This window comes from Heliangelus exortis, chromosome 1 (assembly GCF_036169615.1).
Source record: "Heliangelus exortis chromosome 1, bHelExo1.hap1, whole genome shotgun sequence".
Classification (NCBI taxonomy): domain Eukaryota; kingdom Metazoa; phylum Chordata; class Aves; order Apodiformes; family Trochilidae; genus Heliangelus; species Heliangelus exortis.
Window position 1 is genome coordinate 195566049 of NC_092422.1, and position 20425 is coordinate 195586473.

General features: G+C 44.9%; 1 long non-coding RNA gene across 1 annotated transcript; it reads left to right on the top strand.

The window, feature by feature from the left end:
- Nucleotides 1-384: 384 nt before the first annotated feature.
- On the top strand, nt 385-16112 carry LOC139791679 (uncharacterized). Its single transcript, XR_011723990.1, has 5 exons — nt 385-575; nt 6288-6359; nt 8083-8210; nt 10472-10636; nt 14710-16112. It is a non-coding gene; the product is annotated as an uncharacterized lncRNA (long non-coding RNA).
- Nucleotides 16113-20425: the final 4313 nt, after the last annotated feature.

Here is a 20425-nt window from a genome sequence, read left to right on the forward strand (position 1 = left end):
GTCTCAGGTCAGGTTGGATGGGGCTTGGAGCCCCCTGGGCTGGTGGGAGGTGTCCCTGCCCATGCAGGGGGTTGGGACTGGGTGAGCTTTGAGGTCCCTTCCAATCCAAACCATTCCATGATTCTATGATCACACGTTTACTCTTCAGCCTACATGAGAGAAAGTGCACCTGGATGTGGCTGTTCTGCAAGTAAAATTCCAGCCCCCCAACCTGTAGATCCTGTGGCCTGCCTGGATAGGCAGAATCTCAAAGGTGTGTTCTGGGGAGATGTCTGAAAGGAGAAAAAGGTGCTCTGTAGTGTATAATCTCACAAAAAGTATTGCATTTTGGGTGCCTATGGCATCAGACACATCTTGGACTTTCCCTTTTCTAAAGATGAGGGAAGAAGTCCCTTCACGGAGCTGGAATATAGGACTAGATTGACTATATATTAACTATTTGTTATCTTTAATATCTACTGTGTTCAGTTTTGGGCCCCTCACTACAAGAAGGACATTGAATTGCTGGAGCATGTCCAAAGAAGATCAATAAAACTGGTGAAGGTTCTGGAGCTGAAGGAATTGGGATGGTTCAGGTTTGAGGAGGCTGAGGGGAGAGCTTCTCACTTTCTACAACTACCTGAAAGGAGGTTGTAGCAAGGTGATGCTTGGTTTCTTCTCCCATGTAACCAGTGATAAGATGAGAGGAATTGGACTCAAGTTGTGCCAGGGGATATTAGGAAAAAATACTTTAAAGAAAGAATGGTCAGGAACTGAACCAGTCTGGCCAGGGAAGTGGTGGAGTCACCATCCCTGGAGGTGTTCAAAAAACATGTGGATGTGGCACGTGAGAACACGGTTTCTTTGGCTGGTGTTGGGTTGATGGTTGGATTTCATGACCTCAGAGGTCCTTTCCAACTTTAGTTGGAATCATAGAATTCTATGATTCTATTCTATAATTCCACATCTTGTTTTATCTGTCTCACCATCTTTCACTTGTTTTATCTCATGAAGTCACAGTCACTGACACTGACTTGTCACTGCTTGACACTGGCAACGTAGAAATAATAATATAATAGCCAAGATATTTGGGAAACTTCCTCCTTTCTTTCTGTGTCTTCCAAGTCCTTCATCTCTTTGGTGCAAGGAAGAAGAACCTGTTTGTACCAAAGTGACACCAAAGCCTTCCACTCTTCTTTTAAAGATACTTTTCCCAGTGTGTTTACACAGTGATCCCAAGGGATTATTGCAGTCCCCTGTCAAGTGATGGGTTTCATTTCTCTGAATCCAGGCAAACATCATGTTGGTTGCATCAACAGAATGCCTCACATGTCCTTGATATATTTTCAAGCAATTTTTATTTGGATGTAAAGCATCAGCTGACATTTCAGCAGTTTTCTGCCTTCCTTGGGGCTTAAGATATTGCTGAAGCATTGGCTGATAGCCACTTTACTACCAAATAAAAATTGCTTGAAAATATATCAAGGACATATGAGCCATTCTCTTGAGGTATGTGACGTGGTGTTTATGCTGCTTTTTATAGATGTTAAACTATTTTCTTTGAGGGAGCACTGGGATGAATTTGACACCCTGGTAACTGTATGTTTTTAAGGGAATCAATGAATGATGCATCTATCTGGCTTGATGTAGTACAAGCACCAACAAACTGTGGGGAATGAATTTTATTTTTTTTTTCTTCACCAGGGATTTTTTTTTTTTTAGGGGGTCAAAGTGTATTTATTCAGTTAGCAATGTGGCTGTTGCAGAAATGCCCATCTCCAAATCCAGAGCACCTCTTCTAATATATTTGTCCTCTTCTGAGGAAATACACTTGTCTTCCTGAGCAGAAAGCAAATATTTATATTTAGGAATTCAGGTTTTACGACAGCAACAGACAAGGGGGGGTTGTGATTGTTTTGTATGACTGAGAATTACAGAATGCTGTAACATATGCATAGATCTCAGGAGGGAGGAAAAGGGCAAATAGGCAGAATTCCATCTCAGAATTGCTTTGGGTGATTCTGATGTGTCTGTAAAGTTCACTGACTGTAGGAAGAGTAGGACTGGGGGACCCCAGAATTTATGGCTCCTTTATAATGGGTGGAAATGAAAGACTGTTTGCTGCAGGCCAGGGCTGTCTATATGTCAGGGTCTTTTCTCTGTGGACTGTAAAATATTTTTGAGAGCTCTTTCAAGGATGTTGCTAGATGAAAAAAAGTATGAGAAATTAATGCTAGAAAAGGCTACAACAAAAATCAATTGCTTGTGGCTGGCAAATAAACTCTTGTCTGGTTCACAACTCTCACAAGCAATTTGCAAATGGAAAAGAAGTTGTTCTGTGTGTAACTTCAAGCAACATATATTCTCATAAGTGCTTATTTTAAGAGGAGTGCCTATGAATATGATACACATATTTCACTGCTCTGTGTGGAAAAATACAACCTAGTGTAAGCTAACTAGTGCAGGCAGCAGCAGTACTCATAACATGAAAACAGAGCTCAGTGTAGAATAATTTGTTACTATTCAGAGGTCTTCATCATTCTACAGGAGTTCTGTGCAGCCAAGCCAGGCAATTTTGATACCTGTGTTACCTCCCATACCTGAGTCCCACTCCAAATTCTTTCAAGACACAGATGGCAAAAGGACAAGGACAAAGTCATTCAGTGCCAGAGCAGCAGGACAGTGGTCCCCTGTATCAGTTCTCTTCAGTGCTTGGTAGAGAGAACATTTCTTCCAGGAAAAAAGATAATGCAAGAGCAGAATCAGAAATAGAAATCAATGCAAACCCATTAACTGCTTCTGATTTCTTGATTGATCTGAACCCATTTCTGAATTGTGCAAGCAGAAAAATCTGTCTCAAACTGGTAAACTTCAGGTAGTTCGTGGTGTATCTGAAAAAAACAAGCATTATTAGGTTAAAAACATTCACCTCTTGTGCTCTATGCTTTTCCACACCCCCTGCATGGTTTTATGTCCAGATTAAAAAGTCTCTGTTAAAAAGCAAAGCTGTTGTCCAGAGCCTTGGTTTGTCCTTACCTGGACATCCTCCTTTGTGGCAGAAATCTTTTTGGTAGTGCTTAATCCTCAAATTATTCATTAAGATGTGCAGCTGAGGAGTAGTCAAGAACAGCCTTGCCAGACACTCACAAACAAACTGCAATGAGCTCAGGAACAAATTACTGGTGAATTTCAGACTCCTCTCTCAACACTTCAGAAATCCCATGGCAACATTTGATGGGTGAGGTGACATATAAAGGCTCATTGCACACCTGCTGTGAGGTTTTGTTCTGCAGAGGATCATCTTGCTCAGTCACTGTCATGGTGAGTGTGTTGTATCCTCTGACTTGCCCTGCTTCTCCCTCAGCAGCCTTAGAAATGTTCAGCATGGAAGGATTTTGATAGTTCCTAGGTTCCTCTTTAGCAGCAAGGACCATTCTAGCAAAGTCTGCAAGTTCTTAAAATCTAGGAATTATTCTTTCCTGTTGGATGCAGCAGCCAGCAGTGCCTGCTGCATAAGGTGGGATTTCAGGAGTAATTAATGTATCTTCAGAACATTCCCAAGGTTCCAAATCCTGCTTCTGCTGGCACAAATTTCAGTACTGGTTTACTGGAAAAATGAAACAGGTTGCCCAGGGAAGTAGCTGAGGCTTCATCCCTGGAGAAATTCAAGGTGAGGCTTGACAAGAATCTGAGCATCCTGATCTAGTTGAGGGTGTCCCTGCTTGCTGCAGGGGGGTTGGACTTGGTGACCTTTACAGTTCCCTTCCAACCCAAATTATTCTATGATTCTATGAATCTATAAATGCAGGACAAATGAAGCTTGACCAGCAAATTCACAGAATCACAGAATGTCAGCTTGGAGGGGATCATCTGCTCCAACCCTTCTCATGTTATTGTTGAGCTGAGATGTCCCAGCACCCATTGAGCTGGGACTTCAAACTTCCCAAAGTGGGGGAATCCACCCTGGGAGACCATTCCAATGTCTGACTGTCCTCAGGGTGAAAAATTTTCCTCTTGTGTCCAACTGGAATCTCCCCAAGAGCAATTTGTGCCCGTTGCCCCTTGTCCATGGGACTCCTTGGGTAACAGGGAGTCTCCATCTTCTTCTTGGTAGCTGCCCCTTAAGTACTGAAACATCATCATGAGGTGTCCTGTAAGATTTTTCAAGGCTGAACAGACCCAGTTTTCTCAGCCTCTCCTCATATGGAAGCTGCTCCAGTCCTCTGATCATCCTCATGACTCTTCTCTGGACCCTCCCCAGCCTGTCCACATCTTTTTTGTACAGCAGGAACCAAAACTGAACACAATACTCCAGGTATGGTCTGACAAGCACCAAGTAGAGAATTCCTCATAATGAGTTTTTCCAAACATATATGAAGGCCTGGTTATATAAATAAAATCAGAATTGTTCTGGTTGGAAAAAAACCTTTAAGATCATCAAGTTCCACCCTTAACTCAACACTGTGCAGTCCACAGCTGAGCCACATCCTTCTGCACCAGATCTACACAGCTTTTAAATCCCAGTTCAGGTCCTGCAGAGGCTGAAGGCTCCTGGCACATCTTGGAATCGATGCTTCAGTCAATCATTGCTTCACTTTTCACACTCTCTCTTTATTCTCATTAGCTCAAGACAAGAGCATGTTTGAATTTTGCCACAAGCTCAGCAGCACCTTAGCACCAGCACTTAGCAGTTGATACCACACAGAGAGTTGTATCTGCACAGGCTGCTTTCCTGAGTCAGCAAGGTTAACAACCTGATCAATGAATAATGATGAATTAGCATTCTTTCATTCTTTTGAGGAAAAAAAAAATAAAAGTGAGTTCAACTCATCATAGGAGTGAGGTTGGATTTCTCAGGGGTGCCAGAGTCAGCTCCACATGATAGATGCTCTCTGCAGACCACCACAACTTTCTTGAGATCAGTTTTAGCATATCTGGGATAATTTTTTGGTTTTATTGGCTGCCATGCACTCTGTATTGTTTTTTTTCTGACTATATCACCCTGGAAATCCCTGCACTCTCCACAGCCTGGATTCCAGGCCTTGCAGCACCAGCCACAGGAAGCTCTTGCCAATCTTACCCAGTTAATTCAGTTCAGAACCCTCAGATTCCCCTATGGACTTCAAAACATAATTATTAACATTCTGCCATATTAATATGGGATTATTTATGGTGATTTACTTTTATTTGACTGGTGTGGTTCCCATCAGTAGCTCCAGAATCTGTAGTCAGCCTGACTGTCATCTCCAAGACCAGATTTGATTCATGGTCTCATTTCCTCTTTTTCCTCCCACTACTCACAACCCCCACCCCTTTTCCTTTCCCCTCTTTCTCCACGGTCTATTTATTAAACATAGAGTTAGAAACACAATTAGAATTTACTCGACTCTGTAATGCCTGAATACTAAATCTTTGGAACAATAAAACTTCTTTCCCAAACCCATCTTATCTGGGTTGCCTGTTCAGCTGGTGAACTCAGCCTTCCTGACTGACTGAGTGAATCAAAAAAGGAAAACACCTGATTTGATCAATTCCAGGCAATGACTGTGCAAATAATTCTGCAAATCCCAAGCACTGCAAGCACAAAGACACAGCAAGGATATTTTCTGGACATTCTGTACATACTGAGGGGTGAAGCTGAAATCCAGAAGTGCTGCCTCAGAGCAAGAGCAGAAGGCAACAGGATAAGCTTGGAATATTTCCCTGCCTTCCCTCACTCTCTAGAACATCACAGGGGTACCTGTACTGTAAAGAGAAACACAGTGGTCACTACAAAACAAAACTCAAATTATCATTTGTAGAACTGATTGTTTACTAGAACAATTTTTATCTACAAAGCAGACATAGTTGTGTATCCCAGAGGCAGCTGAACTCCTTGTTGCTTTTGGGATGCTCTCTGCATCCATTCTTTTCTCTGTGGCTGGACAGATGACTTGCATGGAAAGGTTTCTATACCTAGATTATGTTCTCAGCTTTATATAAGTGTCTTTTCCAGCTGGAGAGCATCTGGAAACATTTCAGTGTCTGGTACATCTTGCACCAGTGTTTTTGTCAAATTGTTTCAGCAGAAGCACAGAGTGCAAAACTTGTGGTCCCTCTCTTAAGTGCTTCATCCAGTTTATGACAACAACCCACTGGTGCTTTTAGCTGGCAGAATCACTCTTCCAGCAAAACATGAGGTCTCTCTGATGCAACCCAGAAGGTGGTTTTTGTTCAGACTTTGAAGGACATCAGTGTACAAGACCCTTCCAAAAGTCACACTAGAACTGGCTGGATGCTCCATGATTTGAGTGATATTTCTGTTTCAGGTATCACAAGTTCTGGCTTGAGCACAGCCCACATCTCCCTCTAGAGGATCATCTTCTAGTCCTAAACTCAAAGTAAGTTTCGTTCAGTCACCCAAAACCTGAACAACCTTTAGAAGTGACACAGCAGGAATTACAGAGGCAACTCAGAGCAGCTGCAGTGCTACAGAAGACATCTCAGTTATGTGCCTAAGTTTACATGGGCCAACAGCTTTCCACTGCTACCATGGTGAGTCCAAGAAATGTTTGTGCTGAAGAAATCAAGCTGTAACAGAATCACAGAATGCTCAGAGGTGGAAGGGACCTCCAGAGATCACCCAGTCCAACTCTCTCAACAAAGCAGCAGCACCCAGAGCACATTACCCAGGGCTGCATCCAGGGGGGGTTTGAATATCTCCAGAGAAGGGGACTCCACAACCTCCCTGGGCAGCCTGGGCCAGTGCCTTGGCACCCTCCCAGCAAAGAAGTTTTTTTTCTGAGGTTTCAATGGAACTTCCCATGGCCCAGCTTGTGCCTGATGCCCCTCATCCTGTCCCTGGGAACTCCTGAGAAGAGTTTGGCTCCATCCTCCTTGCACCCACCCTTTAGATACTTGGGGCCATGAACAAGGGCTCCCCTCAGCCTTCTCTTCTCCAGGCTGAAAAGAGATCATCAGGGATGATCTCCTGAAGAGATTTCTCAGCAGGGAGATGCTTCAATTTCCCAACCATCTTTGTTGCCCTCCTCTGGACTCTCTCCAGTAGATCCCAGTCTCTCTTGAATTGGAGAGCCCAGAACTGGATGCAGTGTTCCAGCTGTGGCCTCACCAGGGCAGAGTAGGAGGGCAGCATGACCCCCCCTGCCCTACAGCCACACTCTCCTTTAGTCCCTCCTGGTCACTCAGGTGCTTGCAGCAAATGCTCTCAGCATGGCAGCATTCATGGTACTTTCTATGAAGAAAACTGTGAGGAAAAACCTAATTACCTGGCAGTAATCATAGAATCATAGAATGGTTTGAGTTGGAAAGGACCTCAAAGCTCATCCAGTCCCAACCCCTGCATGGGCAGGGACACCTCCCACCAGCCCAGGGGGCTCCAAGCCCCATCCAACCTGACCTGAGACACTGCCAGGGATGGGGCAGCCACAGCAATCCTGGGAAATTTATCCCCAGGATAATCTGTGTCAGGGCTGTGCTTGGGTCACTTTTCTGTCATCTGGGTCCTTTCAGCCCTGTCCCCTTCTGCAGGGTCAGAACCCCCCAAGTGGCTCAGTTAAATCAGCTGATGGAAGGACTGAAGTTCTCCCATCTTTGGGCATCCTGATGGACACTGGATGCAAGGAGATCCAAATGCCCCTGGGTTGTGCAGCTCTGAAACACTCCCTGGAACAGCACTTGGGGCTTTTATATCTCAGCTGGAGATAGACCCCAAAACCATATTTTCATAGAATCCTGGAATGGTTTGGGTTGGAAGGGACCTCAAAGCTCATCCAGTCCCAACCCCCTGCATGTTCAGGGACACCTCCCACCAGCCCAGGGGGCTCCAAGCCTCATCCAACCTGACCTGAGACACTGCCAGGGATGATGGGCTCAGAACACTGTTACAATGGGCAATAATAGAACATCCCTCCTGAGCAGAACTAAGAATTTTTAATTAGCTTAGATAAATTGTAACAGTCGAGCAGACAAAACTAATTAATATTTTTTAAGTCACATCAATAATGCAATTTAATTTCTTTCTACAGAGAACTCTTTGTTCAAAAGAACTCAACCCCTTCTCTCTGGTGGTGCTCACCCTACCAATGTCCCTCTGTCTCCCAGAGAGTGACAGCATCAGTCTCCTTCAGCCACACTCAGGGAGCTTTCCAAGTTGACACCACCCAGAGATCTTCCCTGGCAGGACTGTGATGCCCATGGTGGGGTTTCTTCCTTCTCAGGACCACCCAAAGGTATTTTCATCCCTCCTGTCCCCATCACCTTCTCCCTGGTCCCCAGGACCAGTGACAGAGCTGTCCCAGCACCCAGGGCACACCAAGGACTGGTGTTTGCTGGGCAGAGCCTGACTGGGGTGGCAGCTCTTGGCCATTTGGGGTGTCCCCAGTGCTGAGCTCAGGCAGGTCAGGCACAAAATGTTTGTCCATGGGACATTTGTGACCACAGGGACATCCAGCTCAGAGCATGGCAAGCCCAGAGCCATCCTGAAACCCTGCAGAATCAGGTCAGTGTAGTGCCCATGGTCTTCTGCTACTGATGACAAAAATCATATTTACTAGGAGATAGTATAATTGTGACAGGGTCACAGGATTAAAAATCAGATTAGCAAAAATACTTGGGAAAAACAAACATGTTTGGACAAACAGCAAAGTCTCCAAATCTGGCACAGCATAGGGCAGAACCTCACCTCACTTTGATTTCAAAAAGCCTGTGGATAACTAAGAATGAAAATGATTTTTATTGGGTTTTAGCAAGCTAAGATGCTTCTGGTAAGCAGAAGGAAGCTGTTTTGTTTCCACTTTGTGCTTTTTGTTTTGTTGTTTTGGTTTGGTTTTTCCTGAACTTGTCTCTTCATTACCCAGGAAGGCCTCTGGGATTGCAGAAATGAATTGCTTCGTGGAGGCTTAAAACAGAGTTCCAGATACAATCATAGAGTCATAGAATCCTAGAACTGGCTGGGTTGGAAGGGACCTCAGAGCTCATCAAGTCCAACCCTTGCTCCACTCCCCCCGTGGTTCCCAGCCCATGGCACTGAGTGCCACATCCAGGCTCTTTGGAAATATCTCCAGGGATGGAGAATCCACCCCTTCCCTGGGCAGCCCATTCCAATGCCTGAGCACCCTCTCCAGAAAGAAATTCTTTCTAATGTCCAACCTAAACCTCCCCTGGCACAACTTGAGACCTCTTGTGCCCTCTTGTCTTGCTGAGAGTTGCCTGGGAAAAGAGCCCAACCCCCCCCTGGCTCCAACCTCCTTTCAGGGAGTTGGAGAGAGTGATGAGGTCTCCCCTGAGCCTCCTCTTCTCCAGCCTCAACACCCCCAGCTCCCTCAGCCTCTCCTCAGAGGATCTGTGCTGGATCCCTTCCCCAGCCCAGTTGCCTCCTTTGGACCTGCTCCAGCACCTCAATCTCCTTCCTGAGCTGAGGGGCCCAGAACTGGACACAGGACTCAAGCTGTGGCCTCCCCAGAGCTGAGCACAGGGGCAGAATCCCTTCCCTGGACCTGCTGGCCACGCTGTTCCTGAGCCAGCCCAGGATGCCATTGGCCTTCTTGGCCACCTGGGCACACTGCTGCCTCCTCTTCAGCTTCCTGGCAATCCAGACTCCCAGCTCCCTTTCTGCCACTCTGTGCCCAGCCTGGAGCTCCCCATGGGGTTGTTGTGGCCAAAGTGCAGGACCCAGCACTTGGAATGTTGAACCTCATCCCGTTGGGATCAGCCCAACTCTCCAGTCTGTCCAGGTCCCTCTGCAGAGCCCTCCTGCCTTCCAGCTGATCCACACTTCCCCCCAGCTTAGTGTCATCTGCAAATCTGCTGATGATGGACTCAATCCCCTCATCTAAGTCATCAATAAAGATATTAAACAGAACTGGGGCCACAAAGGGATCCCTGGATTCAGGTGACCACTGAAGTTGGGGGGTTGGCTATCAGAGGTGGTCTTCTGTGCTTGGCTTCCATGCAGTTCCCTTCCTAAATCCAGGAGTGGCAGGGACTGCAGCACATACCTGGGTTCCAGCTGCTTTGGGACAAAAGCAAAAGGATTTTGTATTTAACATCAGTGTCAGCAGAAATGTTTCATGACCTTCAACAGGCCTCTGCTCCCTGTGGAGTTATTCATCAGAAAACTTGGCTGGGCTGTAGCCTCATCTTGGACACATTCAAGAACCTCCTGCAGAGAGCATCAAGGACTCAGGGACTTAAGCATTGATGGTCTCTCCACTGGTGCCTGAGCCACAAGGGCTGGGAGCTGCATTTTCAGAAGCAGGGGTTTGGTTTTTTTTGATCATTATCTATCCTTTCTGCTCTCTCTGAAGAGAGGGAGAGACTTAAGGTAATCCCAGTTAATATTCACTTCTTCTTCCATCACATCATTAGACACTTCCCTCCTTCCCTCAACTCTTTTTTTGTAGAATCCCTCTCTGGACAACTCTTCCCTGGTATTTCTGTTTGTTATTTGTGGTTCCTCAGGTATTTCTGTTTGTTATTTGTGCTTCCTCAGCATCCAGGAAGAGCAGTGGGCAAAGTGGGCATCTGGGAAACAGCAGCATGGCTGTGGTGAGCTTCAGAGAAAGATGCAAGAATCTAGATGTGGAGGGACAGAATGCCCATGGAAAACTGGAGACTGCTTCTCTGGACAGCTACAAAGCTACATCCCAAGTGACAGGTAAGCCCTTTATTTCTGAGGATTTTAATCCCAGCCCAGTGAAGGTCTGACCAGCATGAAAAAGGCACAAGAGAGGAAGAAGGCAGAGCAAAGAGTAGAACAGAAACTATTTTACCACTGTGCAAGTTGGGATCTCCTTGAGGGAGCACATAGAGAAAAACTCCAAGGTCATACAGGATGGGGCAATCCTTCCCTGAGAGCAAAGGGGATCAGAAAAAATTCAGGGTGCTTGGGTACCAGTACTAACAGTCTTCATCTTCCTGTTTCACTGTACCCCATCTCTTTATGAGTTAATAAAATGAAGAGAAGCTTCTACTTCATGCTCTTATTGTCCTTAATCCCAATCCCTCCAGCAGATGTGAAAGACAGATGTTGGGACATAAACTCCTCTGTTACAAAAAGGATTTTTTTTTTAACTCTAATACAGCTTTTCCAGCACATCCAACATGTTGTCCAACATAGTGTGAAACAGCATTCTCATGGGATAAGTAGGTAACTTAAAAATGGTGTAGGATGCAACTAAAATTGGAATGAAATGCAACTTAAAATGGTGCAGGATGCATGCAGAACACCTCAGAATTTGCAGGCTGTTATCCATATATTGCTATTCCAAATAAATCCTTAGTAGCCCTGGATATTTACTTCCTTGAAACCCTCCCTACAGTCATTTCCACAGGGAAATTCCTGCCAAGTGAACTGGCCTCAACATTATGGCTCATCTTGTGGAGAAAGGTAAACCTTGGCCTAGGCTTTATTGGAGGAAGAAAAAAGGATCAACAGCACTTTGTGACAAATTACCTAAAGCAAGAAATATTTTATTCTTATGGAGAACTTAATTTCTTATACCCAAACCCAAAATTGAGCAGCAAGTCAGATTGTTTCTTTACACAATTTTCTTGAAGAGTTTTCCCTAGGGAGATCATAGTTCTTTAATTGAAATGTGCCTGTATTTCTTTTATCTCATTATAGGAGCTTTAAACAAGACATAGTCTGTGAGAATCAACAGGGAGAAGTCCTCTATTTGCCATCCAGGGCATTCCATCTTCACTGTTTGCTTTTCCAATAATAAATTTTCAAAGAGGCTGTCAGCTAAATTGCTAAAGTGCCATAATAATTAAACAGGAGATTAAACAATTCAGGAGAATAGCAACTAATTTAAGGAGGTGAATTTACCTCTGAATACAGCAGAAGTGTCACCAGTAATGGCATTCTGCCCCCCAGAATGAAAAATTATTCTAGAGGTAGTTGCAGTGCAAGATAAAAGCCAAAAAAAAAAAGAAAACTCAGTGCTTAAAATAAAGCTTGACAATGAGTCAGAGTTCAGTGTTTCTGCCTTGACAAAAAGATGACTGATAGGTTATTTGATTATAGTGCTTAAGCACTTTCACAAAGAGAAAATATTGGAGCTTTGCAGTCTAATGACTTTTTAAAGAAGGCATGACAGAGGATGGGTGTGAAAAGAGGAGAAATTCAATTTACTGGACAGATAAGCAGGTAGAAACCCAAAGGAAGAGGTAAATCCTCTGCCTGGCTACCAACACAGGGTCTCCTTCAGACAGGCAGAAGTTACTGGGAGGTGAATGAAGCATCATGGCAGGAGGCCAAATCTCATGGCTTCCACTGGTGTTGAAAAACCCCTGTGCCTGTGGGACTGTGTAGGATTATGAAATAGGACTTCATAACCTCAACTAATCTGCATGTCACGGGCACATGGGAGACAGAGGCAATGAACAAAATCTCATCCTGCTTTGAAAAGTCAGATATCTGCTAAGATAGAATCAGAGACATCCTATAGAAACCACAGAGCAATCAGGAGAAGCAAACTATCTCCTTGCTTGCATTAAACACCTCATCCAGTCTGTGCTGAAATTCTGATTTCCAAAAATGCTGAGCTGCAGAAGCCTCAAAGCAGATTCTCACACCATTTTTTTGTCAAGTGTTTGTCCCTCCACCAGAGGCCAGAGCATTCACCAGTAAGATATCTCTAATTTCTTGCTGAGTTTGACTCAGTCCAACAGAGAGGGAAGGGTGGTCAAATACTGGGCCTTCCACATTGAGTTTAAGATAGGAAAGTAACAAAAAAGAAAAAATAATGGGAATGAAAGTAGAGAAAAACTTTGGTAGTCCCTTTCTTTAGCAGAACTTTAAGCAGGACCACTTGAATTTGCTGGTCACAGACTCACAGAATGTCAGGAGTTGGAAGAGACCTCTGAAGATCATTGAGTCCAACATCCCTGCCTGAGCAGGACCAAAACCAGGGCAGGTCACTCAGAAGATCATCCAGGTGGGTCTTGAAAGTCTCCAGAGAAGGAGACTCCACAACCTCTCTGGTTGTGCCATTTCCTACTTCATCAGATATAACCACGTGCTGATTTTCTTATTAGGTCTTATTTAAAATCAACTTGAAATTAATGTTTATGTAGCAGCTATTGTGGCCATTTATTGGCAAATGCTTGGTCATACCATGTGTTTGCAGATTTTTTACCTTCTTTGGGAAATGTTTTTATCTCTAATCTCACTCAGACACCCCAGTGGTCTCAAGTTTGTGCTGCAAGATCTCCAGCTTCTCCAGCAATCATTCTCTTGTATTTGCTCTTTCCCTTTCTGGAAAAAAAAACATGCAGTCAACTGAGAAAATCAGAGCAAAATTCAGAGTACTGTGTTATTTGCCAGGGTGGACAAGAATGGCTGAGTCCTCTGTGAAACAGCAGATTGATTAATTATATATGACCCAAGTAGAATATTTACTCAGCAAGAGACTAACACAGGATCTTTTGTCTTTGTTTTGAGTCTTGTTTGCTAATCTGTTTGATTTGGCAGTTTGTAAATAACTGCTTAATAAAATTGGGGAATATTAAACCTGAGTGGTGAGTAGAGGGCAGCCAATCCTCACATCAAAGGGCAGGGAAAGACCGAGGTGGTTTTTATTGAAATGAGGAAAAGGTAACAAATCAGGGAAGGAGAAACAGTGATGGGCATCCAAAATGCCAGCTAGGCTTTGAAAACAGCTTTCATTTACACTGAGAAATCCATCCATGGAACAGATTGTGCTTAACTATCCCTCTGCTCACTGCTCACAAAGGTAAAGTTAAGCACTGTCCTTATTTTATAGAATAAAAAAGTGAAGCAGGGAGCTGGCGAGTCCCTTGCTGAAGATCACACCTGTGGCAGAGCTGAGAGGTCCTCAGCATTTTTTGTGAGATGTGCTCTGAGGAGCATCCTGGACATCTACCCTGCTGCACACCCTCATCCTATCCCTGCTCCCTGCTTTTATTTCCAGCTCCATTTCATGCTCCACGAGCTCTCCCACCCTAAAGGGGACCACAACTGGAGGACCTGAACTCACCCACCCTACGGCACAGACAGGGCTGGCAAGCACCCAAACTTTTAAAGCTGTGCCCCCTAGTCTGAGCACTGCCCTCCTCCTGCTGTAAACCAGGACCTTGGGGCTGAAATGAAGCAGTAGAAGCTGGGACCTGTCTTCTTTCAATTCACTTTGGTTTGGGTTTTTTTTAGGAAAAAGAAACTCAGCGCTCTGACTCGAACACGAGGAGACAAAAGCTCTCCGTGGTCAGGCACTCCAAAGTTCAGATTTTGGCAAGCTCCCAGCTCATTTGCCCTGCATATTCCAGGATGTTAATGACATGATGCTGTGTGGTTTCTTCCTGCAGGACATCCACCTTCAGTGCAGGGGATAATGGTGTTCACTTAATGAGCAGCCATGGGATGTTTTGTTTTCACGTGTGTGGTCCCCATGCTTTATTTCCTGCACACTACTCCAGCCCAGCTCTCAAGGCAGTGATTAATGCTCTCAAGGACTTCTCCATAGCAACAATCAATCTGGCATTCCCTGATTTTTCAAGTGTTTCACTTTGCAACATTAGCAGTGTTTTCTCTCTTAAAAACCTAGGTGTTGTGTCTTATATTTTTTTAATCTCCTGGCTGGAAAGCTTTAATTGATATATCTGCTTTGATCTCAAAATTGCTGAGGTAGTAGTGGGTACTTTCCACTCCATATGATGTGGTTGTCTGTGGTAATTGGGAACATTTTTTTTCCTATATTTCTATTTCAGGTGGATAAATAAATGTTTCCATCCTAGAGAGATGCAGTAGCTGACAAGATTATTGGAGTCTGTAGGACACTGCAAAAGAAGCCAGGACAGGCACAGAGAAATGGATGGGAACAGAAGGAAGAAATTCTCTTTTCAATCACAAAGTCTGTGCCTGTCACTGTGCCCTCAGCCAGAGGCCTGGAGGTGCTCCACAGCCACCCAGTATGTAAATGGGGTTTCTATTTTCATTGTCAGAGATAACTATCAACAGATGGTGCTTTAAAACACTCATAATTTTGATTAATAGAATTACTGTTGCCAACTGTCCTGTCCTCCAAGTAGTGATTAGATATATTATTATTATTATTATTAATAAATAATACCTATTAATGATGCAAACAGTCCAAACCCCAGAGTCCTTACCCCTAAGCAACTCCCACACTCTTCAGTACTTTTTTTCATGACATTTTTGGATGATTCAGTGTTTTACTGAGCCAAGTCCTTTGTTTTGATCCCCATCACCAATCACTATTTTTTAAAATCCAGATCCTATTGGCATCCTCCAGATGAGCTCTCACCAGTGGGAATTCCATCTGGCCATAAGGAACAGAACTTTCTCATGCAGGACTCAGCCACAGAAACTTTAATCAAAACTTCCATCAGATTCCCAGGGCAGAAGAGCCAAAAACTCTCAATTGACTTTTACACCCTCCCTTCCAGTATCCAGGGACAGGTATCCAGATACCATTCCAATTCCACAGAGGAAAGGAAAAGAGAAATCCCATCTTTTATGATCAGTGTGATAACCTGGACATGGCTGGAAGGGGAGCCAATGGTTTCTACCTGAGCAAATATCTGAGGTGTAAAGCAAACTGCTCCCAACCCATTAGTTCCTTGTGCTGCTGGATGTTTGGAAACAGTTCCTAGTACACTGGGAAAGCAGCAGAAGGTGGGAGAGAATCCAACTTGGGGCCTGTCTTCAAAAATGGGAGGAGCTAACCCTGGATAAAAGCAACTCCTACACTCAGTGAAATCAGGGGGAAAATAGGAGAAAAAAAAATGCACTCAGTGTTATCCTGGAGGATGAGGGAACATCCATGAGAAGTTTCATCCATCCTATGAGACTGGACTGATAGGTGCAGTGAAAGAGTATAATTAAACAAGTTACCACAGAATCACAGATATCATTTATCTGTCTCTATTACTTTATTTATTTAACAGTATTATATTGTTCCAAGTGGAGAGACTGAGCTAAAGAAAGGTGCAAATAACTTGCAAGGCTGTGAAGTTCATCAGAAATCATGAAACTCCCCATAATCAGCCAGGAAATGTCTCTCAGTGAAAGAAGCATCATTTCATTTTTAGCATCTTTTGCCTGTGCAACCTTTTTAGGCAGCTGCTTAAATAAATAGCTGTTTGCTGTTAAATTCCTGGAGTACTCTCAGTGCCCAGGTGGGACATTGTGCCATTTTCTATAGTGAGGCTTCTGCTCATCTCCAGGCTTTGATCACACAGCCCAATTTCATTGGCAGTTTTGCCAGAGAAAGGACTGATGATTTAAAAAACTTGGCCTAAAAACTTCAGAGCAGAACTGGCAGTAAACATTAGTCACTGTAGCAAACTAATTTGTTTTCCATATGGCATTTTCAATGGAGTGTGGAAGATTCACAAGTGAAATAATAATTACAAATGAGGAATACTTTGGAAAAAAAAAAAAAAGTGTCTTTCTCCCTATGCATCATTTAAAAGGATTTCTAATTAAGTCAACACCAGATTACACTGGTGACATTGAGAGCCAAATTGTAGTTTTGAGGTTTTGTCCTCAGGGGCAAGAAAATCCCTGCATTGATCCAGGCTGAGGTGCTGCCCAGGTGTGAAAAGGGTGAGAGAGGTGTTTAATTCCTTCTGAAAAATCAGGTGGTGAACATTTTCTTAATAATGTTGTTGCTCATGACAGAAAATGTTGCTCAGCAAGGTGAGGGGCTGATACTGCTGATTAAGCCAAGTCAAAGATGTTTTATGGCATCCTTGGATGTACTTGGCTAACCTCAAAGTCAACCCAGAGGTGGAAATTATGCTCTGAGGAGGAATGGAAGTAACCTCCTGGGACCTCAGCCCTAAAATGAAAATACCCAGGACACCTTATTCTCTTTTTGCTATGGAGGGAGGGAGAGAAGAAATGTAAAATAGAGCCAAAAATTTCTCAATATTTTGAAAGTCTGATATTCCAAAATTTTTAATTAATGTGTTTAACATCTCATCAATAAGGTAATTTAGTTTTTTATATAAAGAATCCTCCCCAGACTCTGCCTCTTCTCTCTGGTGATGCTCACCCTACCAATGTCCCTCTGCCTCCCAGGGAGTGACAGCATCAGTCTCCTTCAGCCACACTCAGGGAGCTTTCCAAGTTGACACCACCCAGAGATCTTCCCTGGCAGGACTGTGATGCCCATGGTGGGGTTTCTTCCTTCTCAGGACCACCCAAAGGTATTTTCATCCCTCCTGTCCCCATCACCTTCTCCCTGGTCCCCAGGACCAGTGGCAGAGCTGTCCCAGCACCCAGGGCACACCAAGGACTGGTGTTTGCTGGGCAGAGCCTGACTGGGGTGGCAGCTCTGGGCCATTTGGGGTGTCCCCAGTGCTGAGCTCAGGCAGGTCAGGCACAAAACCTTTGTCCATGGGACATTTGTGACCACAGGGACACCCAGCTCAGAGCATGGCAACTTCCTAACACCCTGCAGTGTTGGGTGAACACAAAACTTTTGCCCTTCTGCCAGCAAGGGCCAAAATCATTTTTGCCAGGTTACAGTTTCAGCCCAGGAGGTTTAGATCTGGGGATTCACCTTGAAAATATAAAATATAAAATCTGAGGAGAATCTAAGATTTAACTCAAGTCTCCATTCCCTTCTCAGTCCACTCTTGTGTGGACATATTTTTTTTTCTGCAGAGATTTTCTCCATGTCATTGGGAAGAAATATAAGACCAGTTGGTCCAAACTGCCTTCTAACTGAGGTATTTGATAACTTGCACACAAAAATGCATTTTCCATCCCAGAAAGAAACTCGAGGACAATCCTCCCATCTGATTTTCCCTGCCAGGCAATTGCAGGAACCTTGCAGAGGTGCTGGTGCTCCATGCACAGGTGACTGAACTTGTGGAAAGGTTCAGGCTGCATTTTGGTTGGTGATGCTGATTGTACTTTTATTTCTTTCAGGCAACTTGGATCCTGTCCATTCAGATCTTTCTACAAACCTGGACTGGGGTTCTTATCTTTTAATAGTTGCCTAACATATGCACCAAGTCATGTCAGAGCCCTCTGCTGAATGCAGAGCATCCTGACAGTAGCAGAAAAGGGATGAATTAATTAAATGACCCTTCCTGAGAGACAGCTAAGGCCTGAAGCATCAGATCCTGTGGGGAAATGTCCACTTCTATCACATTCACTGCTCAGGGACCTCAAAGCACTTGAAGATTTTTCAAAAGAGCCTGGAGAGAGCTGAATTCTTCTTTCCTTCACTCAAGTCCTTTTGGGGAGTGCACAAATCAGCCACATTTTTAATCTCAGAATAGACCACAGGCCACAAGTGAATATGGAGGAACATTTTCTTTTTGCAGACGTAGCATCTGCTTGCAGATAACCAGAGGGGACAGTTAGGTTTTTTCCAAGATTTCCAGATTTTTTTTTTTAAATATTTGATCCTCTGCCTGGATAGAATCAGTTTGCACCCCCTGTATGCATTTACTGACATACAGAGACCCAAGGAGGACACCAAGAAGATGGGATCAGCTTCTCCCTTGGAAGGAGATCAGCTTCTCCCTTGCTGCAGGTGGCTGTGGAGGAATACTGGGAGGTTCTGGTTTGGGATCTGAACAGGTTCTGTAGACCCACAGCTGATCTCCCAGAAGTTCACCTCACAATTCATGATTCGCATCTGAAAATCACTCAGAGCCACTTGGACTGTAACCAAGACAATTTTTAGCACCAGCAGGCAGGTGAAGTCCATCCCATCTCATGATGATGTCCTCTGAGGGTGAAGGTGACAGTGGTCTTTGCTAAACAGTATCACCAAGTGGTTCCTTTTGTTGCTTCACATAATTTCTCCAGTCTAATTTCAGAGGTTTAGATTTTCCTGGGATGATGATGATGATGATATCCTTTCATTTCCTTGGCACTACTAGTACTGACCATTAATGGCTCCAAGTTCATAGAATCCTAGAACTGGCTGGGTCAGAAGGGACCTCAGAGCTCATCAAGTCCAACCCTTGATCCACTCCCACTGCAGTTCCCAGCCCATGGCACTGAGTGCCACATCCAGGCTCTTTGGAAATATCTCCAGGGATGGAGAATCCACCCCTTCCCTGGGCAGCCCATTCCAATGCCTGATCACCCTCTCCAGAAAGAAATTCTTTCTCATGTCCAACCTAAACCTCCCCTGGCACAACTTGAGACCTCTTGTGCCCTCTTGTCTTGCTGAGAGTTGCCTGGGAAAAGAGCCCAACCCCCCCTGGCTCCAACCTCCTTTCAGGGAGTTGGAGAGAGTGATGAGGTCTCCCCTGAGCCTCCTCTTCTCCAGCCTCAACACCCCCAGCTCCCTCAGCCTCTCCTCAGAGGATCTGTGCTGGATCCCTTCCCCAGCCCAGTTGCCTCCTTTGGACCTGCTCCAGCACCTCAATCTCCTTCCTGAGCTGAGGGGCCCAGAACTGGACACAGGACTCAAGCTGTGGCCTCCCCAGAGCTGAGCACAGGGGCAGAATCCCTTCCCTGGACCTGCTGGCCACGCTGTTCCTCAGCCAGCCCAGGATGCCATTGGCCTTCTTGGCCACCTGGGCACACTGCTGCCTCCTCTTCAGCTTCCTGGCAATCCAGATGATTGTAGGGACCTGGGAGTTCATACAGGTTCTGGTGGTGTTCCTCAATGTGCTGGGAGGTCCAGCATGGATCTGCTGCACCAACATCTTTTTTTGAAGATGGTGAAGTTGGTTGGTTTCAAGATGCAATCCACCAGCCTCAGTCAAACTGGCACCATCACCAAGACACCTTCTGTGAAGAGTCTGAGCAGAAACTTGAAAGGAAAAGGCTGAATGAGATTATGGGGCTTTCTACACAAACTGGGCCAATAAAACTAAGGCAGGAATGGCTTCTAATAATTTTCTCTGGTTTATAGACTCATCCAGCAGTGACAGAGCTTTGAGGACAGATGGATTATCTACAGAGAGCAGAGGAAACAGACACATGTACAGAGAGGCTCCTCTAACCTGTTGCAGGTATCTGGTTTCAAGATGTTGTACATTGTCCTCTGGATGGGCTCATTGCTTCCCACTGATAATAAGGGGAAGCTGGGGTGATGAGTCAGATAAATCCCACCACAGGTCACTCAGCTTGGCTGCCTGGTGTGTTAACACCTAAGCAGAAGGCAGCCACACACAGGGCATTGTCCAGGCCTGGGATGCTGGGGCATTTCTTTATTTCATCACCCAAGAGAGGTGATTTTCCTCCTCTGCTCTGCTCTTGGGAGACCCCCAGCTCCAATCCTGCATCCAGGTCTGGTGTCCCCAGCAGAAGAAGGACATGGATCTGTTGGGATGAGTCCAGAGGAGGCCACAAAGATGATCCAGAGGCTGGAGCAGCTCTGCCATGAGGAGAGGCTGAGGAGCTGGGATTGTTGAGACTCCAGAGGGACCTTAGAGCTGTCCCCCAATCCCTGAAGGGAACCTCCAGGAAGGCTGCAGAGGGACT